General features: G+C 42.5%; 1 non-coding gene and 1 pseudogene across 1 annotated transcript; both read right to left on the bottom strand.

Moving 5' to 3' along the window:
- Positions 1–6,830: 6,830 nt before the first annotated feature.
- On the bottom strand, positions 6,831–6,903 carry LOC119342333. The gene has a single exon (XR_005165536.1). It is a non-coding gene; the product is annotated as a small nucleolar RNA SNORD36 (small nucleolar RNA).
- A 191-nt stretch (positions 6,904–7,094) lies between these two features.
- Positions 7,095–7,174, bottom strand: LOC119342332 (annotated as a pseudogene).
- Between the last annotated feature and the right edge of the window lie 9,177 nt (positions 7,175–16,351).

The following is a 16,351-nucleotide window of genomic DNA, read 5'->3' as shown; positions in this document are numbered from 1 at the left end:
ATCATGGCAATTTTAGTTTATGGTTCATGGCAAGTCTAGTTTCTTAATTCCCCATTTTATAAATGTCAAAATTTACTTTTAAATGTAGAAGAAAATAGCTGAAACATATCATGGCAACTTCAGTGTAAACATCATGGCAATTCATATGCAATAGACATGGCAACTTTTAATCCAAAAAAAATTTCATCAAAACATATCAACATGGGATCTAGTTTCGAAGATCTCATCGCGAGGGATTTAATGGTGAAAATGGATTTTCAATCGGATTTTTCGTTTAAGAGATAAAACATTTTAAAAACTGAAAATCCAAAAAGATTCGTGCATGAATGCATGCGATGACGTGGCAATCTGCTTACATTAAAGACGTGTGGTGCGTCTCCCTTCCTGCCACACGTGTGGCAGTTAGCGCGACTCTTTAATAAATCATGAAACCCAGACGGACATTACCTATATGCTGGCGGTGGCTTCAAGTAAGGGTTACCCAGCTAGCTCTGAGATGATCCCATGGTGGTGCAGCCTGTAGGAAGGAGAGGCGGCGCCGACATGAGGATGGGAAACCTTTTTTTAGGGCAGAATAAGTTACAGGGAACTAATCAATAGAAAAGGCCCATGGAAAGTTTGTCCATGGCATAGGTGGGTAATTTCCATCAACTCTAATCTACTGGTTGTGGTTATTTAATCTAATAAATTAAAGGTCGGATGTTTATAATTATTGTGAGATTTTTAAGCTAATTATCTTTATTTTTGTGATCTCGTCAAGTACTTTTTAATATAAATAGATATCGTGGAGGTTATGCTGATTTTGTGTCAACTACATGCGTGAACATGTGCGAAGTCAAGCCACTCGAATCATTCAAAGGAGGATACCACCCTATCATACCACATCACAACCATTTTAATAGCATGCTAGCACGCAAGGTAAACCATTATAAACTCCTAGCTAATTAAGCATGGCATGAGCAACTATAATCTCTAATTGTCATTACAAACATGTTTCATCCATAATAGGCTGAATCAGGAACGATGAGCTAATCATATTTACAAAAACAAGATAGGTCGAGTTCATACCAGCTTTTCTCATCTCAATATTTTCATCATATATCGTCATTATTGCCTTTTACTCGCACGACCGAATAGTGTGGATAATAATAATAGTGCACATGCATTCGACTAAGCTGGAATCTGCAAACATTTAATATAAAGGAGAACACAAGTTAATATGGACTCTTGGTTAGACCAACAATAATGCATATGAGAGCCACTCAACATTTTCATCATGGTCTTCTCGTCTCGACCCCCAAAGAAAAAGAAAAGAAACAAAACTATTTACACGGGAAAGCTCCCAACAAGCAAAAAAAGAACAGGAAATATTTTTGGGTTTTCTTTTAATATCACTACTACAAGCATGGAATGTAAACTAGTTGAAGGCTACAACTATTTTTTTTTGTTTTTTCTTAATATTTTTCAAACACACAAGAAGAAAACAAGAAAAGAATATAAATTAGCATGGATAGTACAATGAAAAAGTATGAAAACCGACAACTAGAATTAGTGTGTGAACATGAATGTAATGTCAGTGAGAAATACATACTCCCCCAAGCTCAGGCTTTTGGCCTAAGTTGGTCTATGCCCACGGCTGGGCTGGCGGATATCCAAAGTCGTAGTCAGGGTTGTACTGTGATGCAGCAGCTACTGCCTGGAGAGCTGCTACTTGGAGGCGAGCTACCTCCATCCTCCTCTCATATTCGTTCGCCTCCTCACTGGTTATAAAATATCTCCTTTTTGCCTGAAAGTTAAAGAAAGTAGGAGCACCGAGATTAATATGAACAGTACACCGTCTGTCAAAGATTAGTCGGTACTGGAGGAACTGATCGTTCCTCTCAAGAAACTGATGGCGAACCATAGCTCTATAATCTGGATACGCAGGTTGCAACTCAATATCATTTCCATTTATGGGTAAACTAAGATAATTAGCTACACGAGTTGCATAAATTCCACCAAACAAATCTCCACCATTACCATTAAGGTGTAACCTCCGTGCAATAATGGCCCCCAAGTTATATTGTTTATCACCTAATACCGCACTCTTGAGGACACTAAGATCTGAAACGTACATGTGACAAACCTCATCTTTACCGTTAATGCACCTACCTATAAAGAGAGAAAAGTAATGTATGCAAGGAAAATGAATGCTCCCTACGGTGCGATTTCTCTAGTTTCTCCCACAGTGATACTAGCAAGAAAATCTTTATATTCAGGTCTGCGACGTTCACTAAAATTGCCCCATTGCGGGATTTTACAAGCAGTATTAAAATCTTCAAGGTCCATGGTATATGATTTATCATAGAGATCAAATAAAATAGTGTGAGAATTGCACGTGGATGAAAATTTAAACCTCCTCACAAAGGAATCAATGAGGTAGTAGTACTGTCGACAGTTATCTGACACGAAGTCCTCAAGATCAGCATTACGTACATATGCGTCAAATTCATCCTTGAAACCTGCTTGGACCATAAATCCTTCCGACGGCCATTCACAAGGACGCACTTGAGCTTACCTTGGTGGTTCATCGTCCGGCTCACATATCGCGAGCCTTGGTTCTTGATTCCTTGAGGAACCACATTGGTACATTTTCCTAAACATTTTTCTTCTTCTGAAAAATTTCTGAAATTTTTAATGACTCAAAATAGAAGTGAACCAAACTCAACAAGCACTACTATAAACAGCTTCTTTGCCGTCCGCCATGGCAGACGGCAAAGGCATAGATCCCAGACGGCAAACATCTTTGTCGTCCGCCAGCAGACGGCAAACTGTCCGTCTGAATAGGTGCCAGCAAAGGCTTTCTTTGCCGTCTGCTTCCACGAAACGGACGGCAAATGATTGTGTCGTCCGCCGTCTGAGGCCAGTAGATGGCAAAGACAATGGACGGCAGTGGGGTGGCGTCAGAGCCGATAGGGCGTTAACGGCGCTCTTTGCCGTCCGCCAGCAGATGGCAAAGATTCAAAAGTCTTTGTCGTCCGCCAGTGGATGGCAAAGAGCTTAGTTAGGCTAGCACTGGGAAGCAGCCACGTGGCCAGCTATGCCGTCCGCCAGCAGACGGCAAAGATTCAAAGGTCTTTGTCGTCCGCCAGCAGACGGCATAGCTGACCAAATAGGCAGCCAGTGTTCCCAGTGTCTACAGGAAGCTTCCACGTGTACTCTTTGCCTTCTACTAGTGGACGGCAAAGAGGCTATATATCCCCTGTTTACATTTATATCCATTAAATTTCACTGGAATTCACACACACACACACACACACACACACACACACACACATATATATATATATATATATATATATATATATATATATATATATATATTTCACAGGCACAACAGACATATGATCTATGAAACACATAGCTCCATCCATGACAACAAATATACATACATAAGAAACACAGTATCATCCATACATCTTACACTACTATCACAATATCCATCCAACACATTATTCCATGCATCCATATAACAAGTTCCACATTATTCTTCGATAAAAACAAAAAGAAGAACAGAGAAACAAGCACTCCATCCATGCAAGTTTCCATATAGTGAATTAAATCTGCAAAATGCGAAACAAGAAAGTTAGAAGAAGAAGAGGAAGAAAACAAGAAGAAGAAGAAGAAGAAGAAGAAGAAGAAGAAGAAGAAGAAGAAGAAGAAGAAGAAGAAGAAGGAGAAGACTAGAAGAAGGATAAGAAGACTAGAAGAAGGAGAAGAAGACTAGAAGAAGAAGAAGAAGACTAGAAGAAGAAGAAGAAGAAGAAGAAGAACTTCTTCTTCTTCTTCTTCTTCTTTTCTTCCTCTTCCTTCTTTTCTTCCTCTTCCTTGATTTTCTTCATCTTATTATGTCATTTATGGACTAAATAGGCTAAAATTATGTCATAAATGGACTAAATAGGCTAAATAAGAAGAAAAATGCCATTTTTGAGCTCATGTAGCAAATTATGCCCTTTTTGACCTAACTAAGCTTATTGTGTCATTTTAGAGGACAACAAGCTAAGTATATGACATTTATGAGGGTAAGGTTATGATGCCATTTACGAATAAAAAAGTAAGAGGAGGAAAAGAAGAAGAAGAAGAAAAGAAGAAGAAGAAGAAGAAGAAGAAGAAGAAGAACGTCTTCTTCTTCTTCTTCTTCTTTTCTTCCTGTTCCTTCGTTCCTTCCTCTTCCTTGATTTTCTTCATCTTATTATGTCATTTATGGACTAAATAGGCTAAATTATGTCATAAATGGACTAAATAGGCTAAATAAGAAGAAAAATGCCATTTTTGAGCTAGCGTAGCAAATTATGCCATTTTTGACCTAACTATGCATATTGTGTCATTTTAGAGGACAACAAGCTAAGTATATGACATTTATGAGGTTAGCAAGGTTATGATGCCATTTACAAATAAAAACAAGTAAGAGGAGGAAAATAAGAAAAAGAAGAAGAAGAAGAAAATAAAAAGAAGCTCTTCTTCTTCTTCTTCTTCTTCTTCTTCTTCTTCTTTTCTTTCTATTCCTTCTTTCCTTCCTCTTCCTTGATTTTCTTCATCTTATTATGTCATTTGTGGACTAAATAAGCTAAATTATGTCATAAATGGACTAAACAGGCTAAATAAGAAGAAAAATACCGTCACTACAAGAAATATGTCAACTTGTGACCTTGACTATTGGTCACTGAAAGGTCATTGTTTTTCATTTGCGACCTTTTTGTGACCAAAAACAGAAGGTCAAAAGCTGGCAGTCGTAAACTAAAATTAACGACCTTCTCTGTGAGAGGTCGTAGACGTTTACGACCAAAACAAAAGGTCGTTGAACCCATGACCTTTTGTTTTGGTCACTGGCTGTCTGCCCAGGCCATGTCGCATCCGACGTGGCAATCTGACGTGGCAAAATTACGACCAATTCAAAAGGTCACTGACAAGATTCAGCCCGGTCCGATTAGGTGTTTTAGATGGGCCGAGCCCAACAATTCAGCCTTTTATTTTTTTTCTATTAATTTCAGCATGGGCCATAGGACTTTTTGTTAGGTTGGGCCTCGGCCTTTTTTCAGTATATTTCTTTTTTTATTTTCTAATGTTTTTTTGTTTCGCTTTTTAAACAGTCCAATGCTTGTTGGGTTGTTGCCTTTTCCAGCCCAATTATTTGTCCAATATTAGATCTCAGATTCTGAAAGAAATGTTTGGACAAAGTTGTTTCATATTCAAATCAGGAAAACTCCATGTCGAATTCAAATCATCCATCATATCACATCACATAACACATCTCCCAGGTTTACATCACACATCTCTCAGAAATACACTTACACAGGAATATGGCAGGGACAGAGGGAATATCTGCTACTATCCTAACATGTACGTATATGCATGTGTGCTTGCTTGACCGGCGCATGCATCAATGTAGCAGCCAAACAAGTAGGCATCGTTAACGTCTACTCACAGCTTTCCTCGCACCAAAAAAAAGAGTCAAAACAAAAAATATTAGACAATAATATGACACCAGACCACAGATTAGTAACTTTACACCAGAAAGTATATCCATATCACCGTAAAATAGTCCCAGACCATCACAAAGAAGCCAAATACTATTAACTGATGATTAGTAGACACGGACATGATTCAGCCACATAATGGCTACCACAAGCAAAAGTGACAATTGTGTAAGCAAGCTGCTAGTGTATACAAGGTGATTGAAATCCTGCTGTTTAGTACTCCCTCTACACATGGGTTAAGCAGAAACCAATCAATGGCAGACACGAGTGAAGCTACCAAGACAATATAAAATTTATATAATCAGTACCACTGCTCAATTTTTGCAATAGTTTAGAAAAGAACAATGAGTTTTCAATAAAGAGGAATACGTGGCTAGAGCCTTTTCTATTTGGTGAAGGTGCCGATGGTATGCACACTTGTATTAACAAGAACAACAACTGGGCGTTTTGTATGAGTAAGGAAAGCATAGATGAATTTTTTTTAAGATCCATAAACCCAACCACAACAAGTTTGTTTTTACCAGACTGTCAACATATATACAGTATTGCAGTTATGTTTACAATCAGGTAGACACACTTGGCATATGCACAACAAATAGAGTCTGCCAACATCTGATAAGAACAAAGAACCTACCTTTTGGATTTGATTAAATTTCTCTCTGTGCTCATCCTCAAGTGCAACTCCACCGAGAACAACATCTTTTATTTGGCCTGGCAAGGAAATTAAAAAGCACCATTAGGAATGGAAAATGCATATGAGACAGCTATCTATAAAGCACTTGACTGAAACAACAAGAAATTGTCAAGCCTCTACCTCTAGTCTGGTACCAAATCCCCACAAAATCATGTGGGCCAAAGTCACAATCACAAAAGCAGGTTACAGCCAGGATCTATGATAATTTTCTACTGTGCACTAGTATTGCTGGATAACTCGTCTAGCAAGATAAAATACACAGGATAACTCGTCGGGCCCACAAGGCGGGCTTGCTGCAACCACAAAATCACAAGCCCTCTAAAACATGGTGCCCACGTTCCTATTATTGTTTGTTCATTCATTCATCACCCTAGCATAGCGGATTCTATCTAACTAGATGATCTGTGTGCCTTGGCGACAAAAGCAATCTAAGAATGTTCAGGATACCTTCTGGTTGACAAGGTCGAACGCCCTCTTGTGTACCCGCATCTCAAACCGATCCCAGGTGTTGGTATCTATTTTACCAAAACAGGATAACATAGTTACACTCTATTTACTTTCAAATCATCATAGGAAACTACAGCACAGCAAGAGTAGCAGATGACTGATTTGTGATGGGCTGAGTATCAGGTTAAAAAGCTCGATTTTGAACATCAAATGTATCAGAATAATCATATGAATCATCATTTTCTCAGCCCATCTACCAAGTGCAACTACTTCATCATTCTAGGTAAATTAAGATGCTAAATGACTAAAACTAGAAGTATGCTACAATCATATGGTACTGGTTAAAAAATGTGACTAGAGGACTACACTTGAACACATCACTTGCAATGCCTACTGGAAGGAGCAAGTGTATAGAAGAAAACAAACATTAGACAGGCCGGCCATCAGTCTTAAAAACCTTGATTTTGTATTCCTCAAAGAGAATCTCAGGAATATGTTGTTGTAGCATCATCTGACCAGCCAATCCATCATTAACACACGTGCACACACAGAGCGAAGAACGATTTAAAATCAAGTGCAAGAATTGCTGTAGCACATACAACTAGCATGTTACGGTTTGTGGGTGATGGGGAGAATGCATGTGAAGCGCATAAATCACAGAGGGGTGTGTACAATACACACCATCTTTGACAGCAAGCAAAACAGACAGGAATAGAGCATGTCAACTACTGTAAAGCACAATCACTAGCATGATGGTGAGAGCAGTTTCCAGACGCCAACCATTCTTCTTGCAGGTGCTGGACGCCCCTGCCTTGTAGCGTGAGTGGAGGTAGCACGCAATCTGCACCAACAAAGCACCAAAAACAACGTCAATCCCCTGTGTCACAGTCTCACAGACAGCCAAACCATCTTAATCCTAAAAACAAAAAAGGCATCGGCACCACCGAGGAGGAGGACGCACCGAGATGAAGGTGAAATTCTGGGGCGGCATGCCGATGCCGATCTTCCTGAAGTACAATCCGTTTCATGTAGTTCTTGAGCGACACGATGTCGCCCTCCTCCTCAGAGCAGAGGGTGCCGGCTACGCCGCCGCCGAGGAGGACGTGCTGCTGTGCCTCCTCGCCACCGGAGAGGCGCGTGGTGTTGTAGCTGTTCAGGTTGACAGGAAGGTCACCGTCCGACCATGAAGGTCACCATCTGACCATGTCGGTAGAGTTCTTGCTGCCGCCACCACTCCTTCTTCGACAAAGGTGCTTTCTCCCGATGTCAATGCAACTTCAAGCAAGCAAGCAAACATGAATGAATGAACACGATGGTTTAAATCAGAACGCTGCGGGTCAAGCCAGCTTCTCTGCGAAATGACTCGTAAGAACATTTTGTGCTCCCTACCATTGTGGTACAGCTCGTCGTGCAGGCCAGCTATGTTGAAGACTGACAGGAAAGAATCCAGGTGGATCTTGGCAGGGCTCGAGAAGTTTATATGTTCCCAGGGATTCTACAGAATTCGTTGTGTGCATAGAGGTCCACGTAAGTTCGAAAAGTGGGAAAGGAATTTCGCTGCTGAATTTGCATACAGGGAAATGGTAATTGAACTCAAAGGCATGGATTACCGTTGGTGATGAGAAGCCATATCTTTGCATCAACGTGCTGTTCACCGCACTCATATAATCGATTGTCATCTGTGCATGGTCAAATATAAAGATTGCATTAAGAAAAGTGTTTTCAATTTTTTGAGAGAATAGACACTACAAGAATAGCATACTTCTATGCTGAGTCTAACAGAACAAGGTCCTGCTCCTACTCCAACTTGAATACTACAAGCTGAATACAGTTTTCAATGAATACTACTACTACTCCTACTCCTACTCCAACCTGAATACTACTCCTACTCCTACTCCAACCTGAATAGTACAACCTAAATACAGTTTTCCAATGTATTCATCAGTAGCAAGGATCAGGGGGCTTATATTGCAGGATACTTGGCTCATTTCCATGGTGGTGGTGGTGGCGTCCTCTCCGGAGATCAGCGGCCGGTGGTGGTGGCAGGCCAGGGTGGGAGCACCGGGAGAACTTGACAAATCTGACCTGGAAACCCAAAAGAGCAAGTAAATTCAACACGCGAACCAAAGCAGAAGAGCCTCCCTGCGCAAAACCGCAAGGCGGGGGTAGAATTAAGCGAGGAGGGAGGAAGGTGGGGCTTGGACGACATGCTCGATGTGGCCCTGCGGGATGTAGAAGACGAGGTCCCTGACTCGCGGGACGGTGACGAGCGGGCCGGCGCAGGCTTGCCGAAGCTCGTCGTAGAGTGGATCCCCTGCTCGGAAAACCAGCGCCGGCAAGGTTAACATGTTCTCTTCGCCATCACTCGCGCTTTTATTGTGTGCATAGTACTCGAGTAATTGCTAGCAAAAAGGAACAAAGAAGTAAAGTTCCTGTAACAGATTCACAAAACAATTTAGACAATCCCATGAGGAGTACAGATATAAATCGAGAAAACATAGCATCCTCTCCCTTGTCACAAAGTTTGTGATGAGAACATTAGTCAATTATACAGAGCAAAGCTCACACATTAGTCTATGCAGAACCGCTGAGCGCCCCCAATCCCCCATTGTCAAAATTTTAACACAAAAAATGCAACCTCTCGGTTCAAAGTTAGAACACAGATAATCAAAACAAGGGGGGCTGACTGGACTCTGAACCTCGCTCGCTCCGCGGCCTCCGGTCACCACCCCGCACACAAATCTACCCCGACATCACAAGATCGAATTCAAGGCTCCGCGATCCGACGGAAAACCGCACCCCTCCCGACGCGGGGAACGCATTGAACAGGACGAATCAATCGCACCGCCCTTGGGGGCGAAGGAAACGAGGCGCCCGCGCGCACGCGACGATCTCGGCTTTGGGGGGTCTGTACCTGGAGGACGCTGTTGCAGTAGCAGGTGTTGCCGAAGTTCTCAAGGCCGAAGTATCGCTCGCCCTCGGGGAACTGCTCGCCCAACGCCTTCTCCAGTCTCAAGCTTGCCACGCCCATCACCGTGCAACTCCCATTTGCCCGCCCGCGCTACACGGTGACGGATCGGCCTCACCACCGGCTCTTCTCGGTGATGCGGTGCGGCGTGCCGCGGGCCAGTGCCGACTTGGGGATCAGTGGGCGGGGGGTTGGATCACGAGGAAGAGACGGCGGGTGGTGGCGCGCGGGCGCGGGCAGCGGGGTCGGATCTGAATCGGGAGGGATGGCGGTGGCGATGTGGGAGACGAGGGGAGAGGGAGCGCGTGAGGTGGATCTGGAGCGCTAGGGTTCGTGGGTGGGAGTTTTCTTTTTTCTTTTTTTTTGAGACAAAGAGGGGGAGGGGTAAGGGAGAAAGGGCTGCCATCGGATCCGAGAGCATCCGACGGCGTTTGAGCACGATCCGCGTGACCAATCAGAACCTAGTACACGTTATGACCTTCTAAATTGGTCGTAATCGACTAAAAATAAGGTGTTGAATCATATTTTTTCAAAAAAAGGTGTGGAATCATATAAAGAGTTTTATGAAATGAGAAATTCAAAAGGAAACATTCTCATTGTGTCACCAAATGTGACATAGTTTTAGGAAAACTAACAAACTTGGAATTGCAATAAGACAAATATCTTTTAAAAATTGTTATGAGAAATGAGTTTTGGAGGGGGGGGTCATTTTCTACTTTTTCACATAAAAAAATCAAAGAAATGATCTCATTTCGTGCACAACGGTGCATCTTGGAATGGCAAACAATATTGCCTAAGGAAGTTTTCATTTTCTTTGGACGAAAAAATTATTTTCCATTTTTCGAGTGCCCCAAATGAGGTTTTTTTGTGAAGAACCTACCAAATAATTGTTGCAAAATTGGACCAAGTCATTTTTATAAATTGTAGGCCATATTTAATGCACAATTGACCAAATGGTTGGGTGTCAAAAGTTTTGATCCACCTTTGGTGAAAAAGACAAATTCCCACTGATTCAGCTGGAAGCGGGTCAAATTTGAACTGTAGCTACCTCGTAGTTTGCTCTTTATTTTGTTCAAAAATTATTTCTAGGTACATAAGTATCTATTTAATCAGAGAAACACCAAAAAATTACAAGATTCAACCACTAGCTAGGAACGGTCATTCCCGGCGTTTTCACCGCATTTTGAAACGGGCATAAAAAATTCAAAAAAAACAAAAAAATGGAAAACCTCCACATTGTGTCATTATATGTGACCAAGATTCCAGGAAAAATAATAAACTTGTAATACGGTAATTATTTTAAAAAATGTTCTTAGAAATGAGCTATCATGTGTGAAGATTGATGGCTTTCAAGCCAAATGATCAATCTTATGGCCACATCCATGGCATAGTTTGTTCAAATGACCTCATATCATGAACAAGGGTGCATATTGGAATGACAATCAATGTTTCCTAAGGAAGTTTTCATTTTCTTTGGACGAAAAATTCATTTTCCATTTTTTCGAGTGCCCCAAATGAGTTTTTTTGTGAACGACCTACCATATATTTGTTGCAAAATTGGACCTAATCAATTTTATAAAATACTAGGCCATATATAATGCACAATTGAAAAAATAGTTGGGTGTCAAAAGTTTTGATCCACCTCTGGTGAAAAAGACAAATTCCCGCTGATTCAGTTGGAAGCGGGTCAAATTTGAACTGCAGGTGCCTCATAGTTTGCTCTTTATTTTTTCCAAAAACCATTTCTAGGTAAATAAGTATCTGTTTAATCATAGAAACACCAAAAAAATTACAAGATTAAACCACTAGCTTGGAACGGTCATTCCTGGCGTTTCGACCGCATTTTGAAACGGGCATAAAAAATTCAAAAAAACAAAAAATTGGAAAACCTCTGTATTCTGTCATTATATGTGACCAAGTTTCCAGGAAAAATAATAAACTTGTAATACGGTAATTATTTTAAAAAAGTGTTCTCAGAAATGATCTATCATGTGTGAAGATTCATGGCTTTCAAGCCAAATGATCAATGTTATGGCCACATTCATGGCATAGCTTGTTCAAATGACCTCATATCATGCACAAGGGTGTATCTTGGAATGACAAACAATGTTTCCTAAGGAAGTTTTCGTTTTCTTTGGACGAAAAATTCATTTTCCATTTTTTCGAGTGCCCAAAATGAGTTTTTTTGTGAAGGACCTACCATATATTTGTTGAAAAATTGTACCTAATCAATTTTATAAAATACTAGGACATATATGGTGCACAATTGAAAAAATGGTTGGGTGTCAAAAGTTTTGATCCACCTCTGGTGAAAAAGACAAATTCCCGCTGATTCAGTTCGAAGCGGGTCAAATTTGAACTGCAGGTGCCTCATAGTTTGCTCTTTATTTTTTCCAAAAATCATTTCTAGGTAAATACGTATCTATTTAATCAGAAATACATCGTTTGATGGTGAGACATCGAGGTTTGGACGGTGGTTGAGGGCCCCAACTCTAGAGCGGATATGCTCGCATGCCCGCTGCGTGGTCACCGCATGACCGTGGCGTCGCCATGCGTTCTGGGTGGCCTAGGCATGTCTGGTGGGTTGGTCACTCCCCAGGTAGGTGCTAGGAAAAAAATTATAATATAAGATTCTCATGAGGAGACCGAACTATGCTCAAACATGATTTGCAGCCAAGTGTTTGATTAGCAGTACGTGAAATGCACATGGCCAATGGGCGTGAGTTTTGGATGAGGATGATCATATACTAAGAAGAATGTCTTCACAAATTTTCAGGGAAATCAAGAATATATAAATAACACTTCCTTCACAAAGTGTTGCTCTGAACAGAATAGGAAAATGAATATTGTTGAGTTATTTTTGAACTAGGCAAGGAATTTTTTAACATATTTGATGAAGATATGATCCAAACAATTTATGAGATTTTTTTGGGAATTTTTGGAATAACAGAAATATAGGTTGCTTCACAACCTAGGGCAAAAATTGACACATGGACATGACACATAGGCAAAACTGATGAGATGGCGCCTAGTCATCACAACCCACCACAGTCTACAAGGCTATGGCCATCTATATTGGTCGTTAACAACTAGAAATAAGGTAGCGGACCAGCACTGTTTGCTTTATGACCATTTCGTGTAAGGAAATTACGACCTTTCTGACCAAAATGGTCACAATGGTTTAGGGTTTGGAGCCCCCCGAACAACTTTTGACTAATTGGTCTCAAATGGTCATAGATCTATGACCAATTCTTCCAGGGTCACTGACAGAAGGTCAATAGTTGACATATTTCTTGAAGTGCGTTATCACGAAGGTGTAGGAATGGTCGGGGCTGCGCCATTGTTGGCAGACGGAGGTGAAGGACCTGTCGGGGTTCCGGCATTGGCAGACGCGGAAGGATTGGTCGATGCTTGTCGGGAGCCATGCTAAACCAAAGATCATTTCCAATAATGTCTCATTAGCATGATGCAAACTAAAATGTGAATAGTAGTAACTAAGGACCATTCAAATCAAACTCATCGTGCCCGCCGGAGCAATCTGGGGCATCGGTGGAGGGGCCTGATCGTTTTCTCGCACATGGTCTGCACATTTGGTTCTCATGAGTCAGTCATATTAGTTAGTAATGCGAACATTACGTGCATGATTGGGCTAATATGCACAAGGAACATACCACGATGAGCTCGTATATGGCCCGGTGAGACGCATCGTTCTGGTTCCTCTCCTCCTCCAATAGCTTAGCCGTCCTCTCCTCCCTCTCCCGCTACCTCTCCACCGCCTCCCTTTTTGCCTCCTCCAAAAGTGCATGGGTCTTCAATCTCTCTTTCTCAACCGCTTCCTACAACACAGCACTCCTCGTTAGCATTGTAATCATCGATGGACGCACACACAATGTAATGGAGGAAAGGTCAGAGAGTCTGTATAACTAACCACCACGGCGAGCTCCGCAGGCCGTGCACGAGGCGTTATCTCAGGATCAGAGCTACTCAGGCGCTTCTTGATCTGCGGGAGAGTCTTAGGACAACATCTCAGTCCATCACCAATGGCTTGAGAGCCATGGGACCTCCCGCCACCAGATATCATCACCAGCTCTGTATGAAAAGGATCATGGCTTAGGTTAAAGTCCTCCCCTTTCCTCGTCTTCCCCTTGTCTCTGTACTTCACAAGCTTGTGGTGGGAGGAGATGTTGGTGAAGCTCTCTGGATGATCTAGGTCAGACTCCCTGAATGCCTTGGCCTTCTTGTACGGGGCCATATGGGCCATGCCATAGAGGTCGAACAGACTTGGCACAGGCTTCTTGTTGTACTTCGCCTGAGAGAGAGGAACAAAATATTAGTTAAGGGCTCAAGCTAGCATTAAGAATGATATTGCTATGTAAATAGGTCATTTTGGAGCTAAGAAAGGTTATTATGTCATTTTCGAGGAAAATAAGCTAAGTTTAGGTCATTTTCGAGGTAACCAAGATTATTATGCCATTTTTTTACCAAAGTATGATAATTATGTCATTATTGAGCTATCCAAGGTAGTTATGCTATTTTTTAGCTAACTATAACATATTTAGGCATTCTATAGAGCTATCTAAGGTTATTATGTCATTTTAGAGCTAATTATGTCATGAATGAAATGGACTAAGATTAGTTTAGGTCGTTATTGAGCTATCGAAGGTAGTTATGCCATTTTTTAACTAACTAAAGCATATTAAGTCATTGTATAGAGCTATCTAAAGGTTATTACGTCATTTTAGAGCTAAATATGTCATAAATGAACTATCCAAGGTAGTTATTGTGTCATTTTAACTAACTAAGCATATTCAGTCATTTTGGAAAGGATAAATGCCACCATGAAGAATGAAATTGCATGAATCATGTAGCAAACCACATACCAAGTTATCCCTGTACTCAAACTAGTTGGATCTCCCTTGATGGTGTGGCACACCTTCCATTTGGTCGTGCTTATCCTTGGCCCTTTGGTGTTCGAGCCGCATTCGGGAGAGCACCACGCATCCACCAACGCCTCCCAACAGTCCATCTTATCGACACACCATCTCGGGGGCACCTAAGTGAGTCAAGAGAAATTTCAGTGCTATGAATCAAATCAAGAAAACTAAGTTCAAGGCCTTAAGAATAGGTATAATTATCGACAAGTACTTCTCCTTACTCAGAAACTTGCTGCGACACTTCTTCTTAGCCCTCCTAATACCCTGCGAGGCGTAGTAGTCTCAAACGGCCTGCACCCGAGCCTCGTGCCATAAGTTCTGAAGTAGGCGCTTGCACTCGGCTTCGACAACCATAGCAGTGACCTCCTGTTCTCCCTCTGAAACCCTGTAGAAGGTCTGCAATCAAAGAAGACAACAATTATTAGTACAATCACTAGGTAGGTAGTGTTCATTTTTAATTCTGTAAAGGAGAAATTACCCAAAGCCGACATAACACAATGTCGGCCACCGTCTCACATGCAACACTGGCGACCATCTCCCCTGGAGGGGCCGGGGCAACAGAGTACAGCTCCCAACTCAGAGCTAGCTGTGGAACATGACCCTCACCAGGCATCGTGACCCACCCAAGGAAGTGCTGCCGGCAAAGCATGCATGGACCTGGTTGGGCCTGCGGACACCACGGTCATGGGGGTATACCCAGCCCCTGCAGTATAACAAGGACAACTCATTAGATATTAATTTGAACGAACATGAAGGCAAAAGGTTATAAAACAGTAAATGCATTTACTTCAACCCTTTAGTTGCAATCAACCACCTCTCGTCGGGGGTCGTCGGCACGGGCGGGAGCTTTGTACCGCCACGCTTGTAGACCTTCTTGCCCTTCTCAACCAACTCGTCTTCGATGTAGCTATCATCTAAAAAGGTGTCCTCGCTACCATCCTCCGGACCACTAGCCTCCGGAGTCTCGTGGGAAGAAGACGGCTGGACCGGAGTCTCGTGGGAAGAAGACGGCGGGACTGGAGTCTTCTGGGATGAATACCCCGTGACCGAAGTTTTCTGGGACGAAGACCCCATGATCGGAGTCTTCTGGGACAAAGACTCTTGGACTGGACTCACGTGGGGTAAAGGATCGGCAACCCGAGTCCGGTGGGGCAAAGCATCAGCGACCAGAGGCTCATGGACCGGAGTCCGAGACGGGTCCACGTCAGACAGAGCAGTCCTGTGGTTGGGTGAATCGGCTGAAGGTGGCGGCGAGGTAGGCGTAGCAGCCTTCCTACCTCTCCCGCTGCCACGTCCACCTCTACCAGCCTTCTTCGTCCTCCCCCGACCTCTCCTAGCCGAAGTAGAAGCGCCCGCCGCAGTTGTCTGCATACTATCTAGCAGCGCTCTCCGGAGGGGCTGGGGTGCAATAATGGAACCACCCCTCACAATAGCGCTCACAGGAGGCTCGGGGCGCTATGGACCCTTGCCCACCATCTTGTCAACACCTGCAATGATAAAAAGTAAATGAAATTAGTACAACATAAAAAAATTGGATACCTGACATGAACATAATAATATGTATATAATTTAAGTGTATCATCATCATGAACATAATAAAAATACACCCGATCAACACAAATATATATGATGTTTTTGAATCATCATCATGTCCGGGGTCGATCAGGGTGTCAGGGTGTGATGCTAAGGTGTCGGGGTGTGGTGTCAGGGTGTCAGGGGTCAGGGTCGGGGTGTCGATTGTTGGGGTCTCAGGGTGTCGGGGTGCCGGTGTTGGGGTTGGGGTGTCGGTGGT

This window comes from Triticum dicoccoides, chromosome 7B (assembly GCF_002162155.2).
Source record: "Triticum dicoccoides isolate Atlit2015 ecotype Zavitan chromosome 7B, WEW_v2.0, whole genome shotgun sequence".
Classification (NCBI taxonomy): domain Eukaryota; kingdom Viridiplantae; phylum Streptophyta; class Magnoliopsida; order Poales; family Poaceae; genus Triticum; species Triticum dicoccoides.
This window is presented reverse-complemented; position numbering and strand designations above follow the sequence as displayed.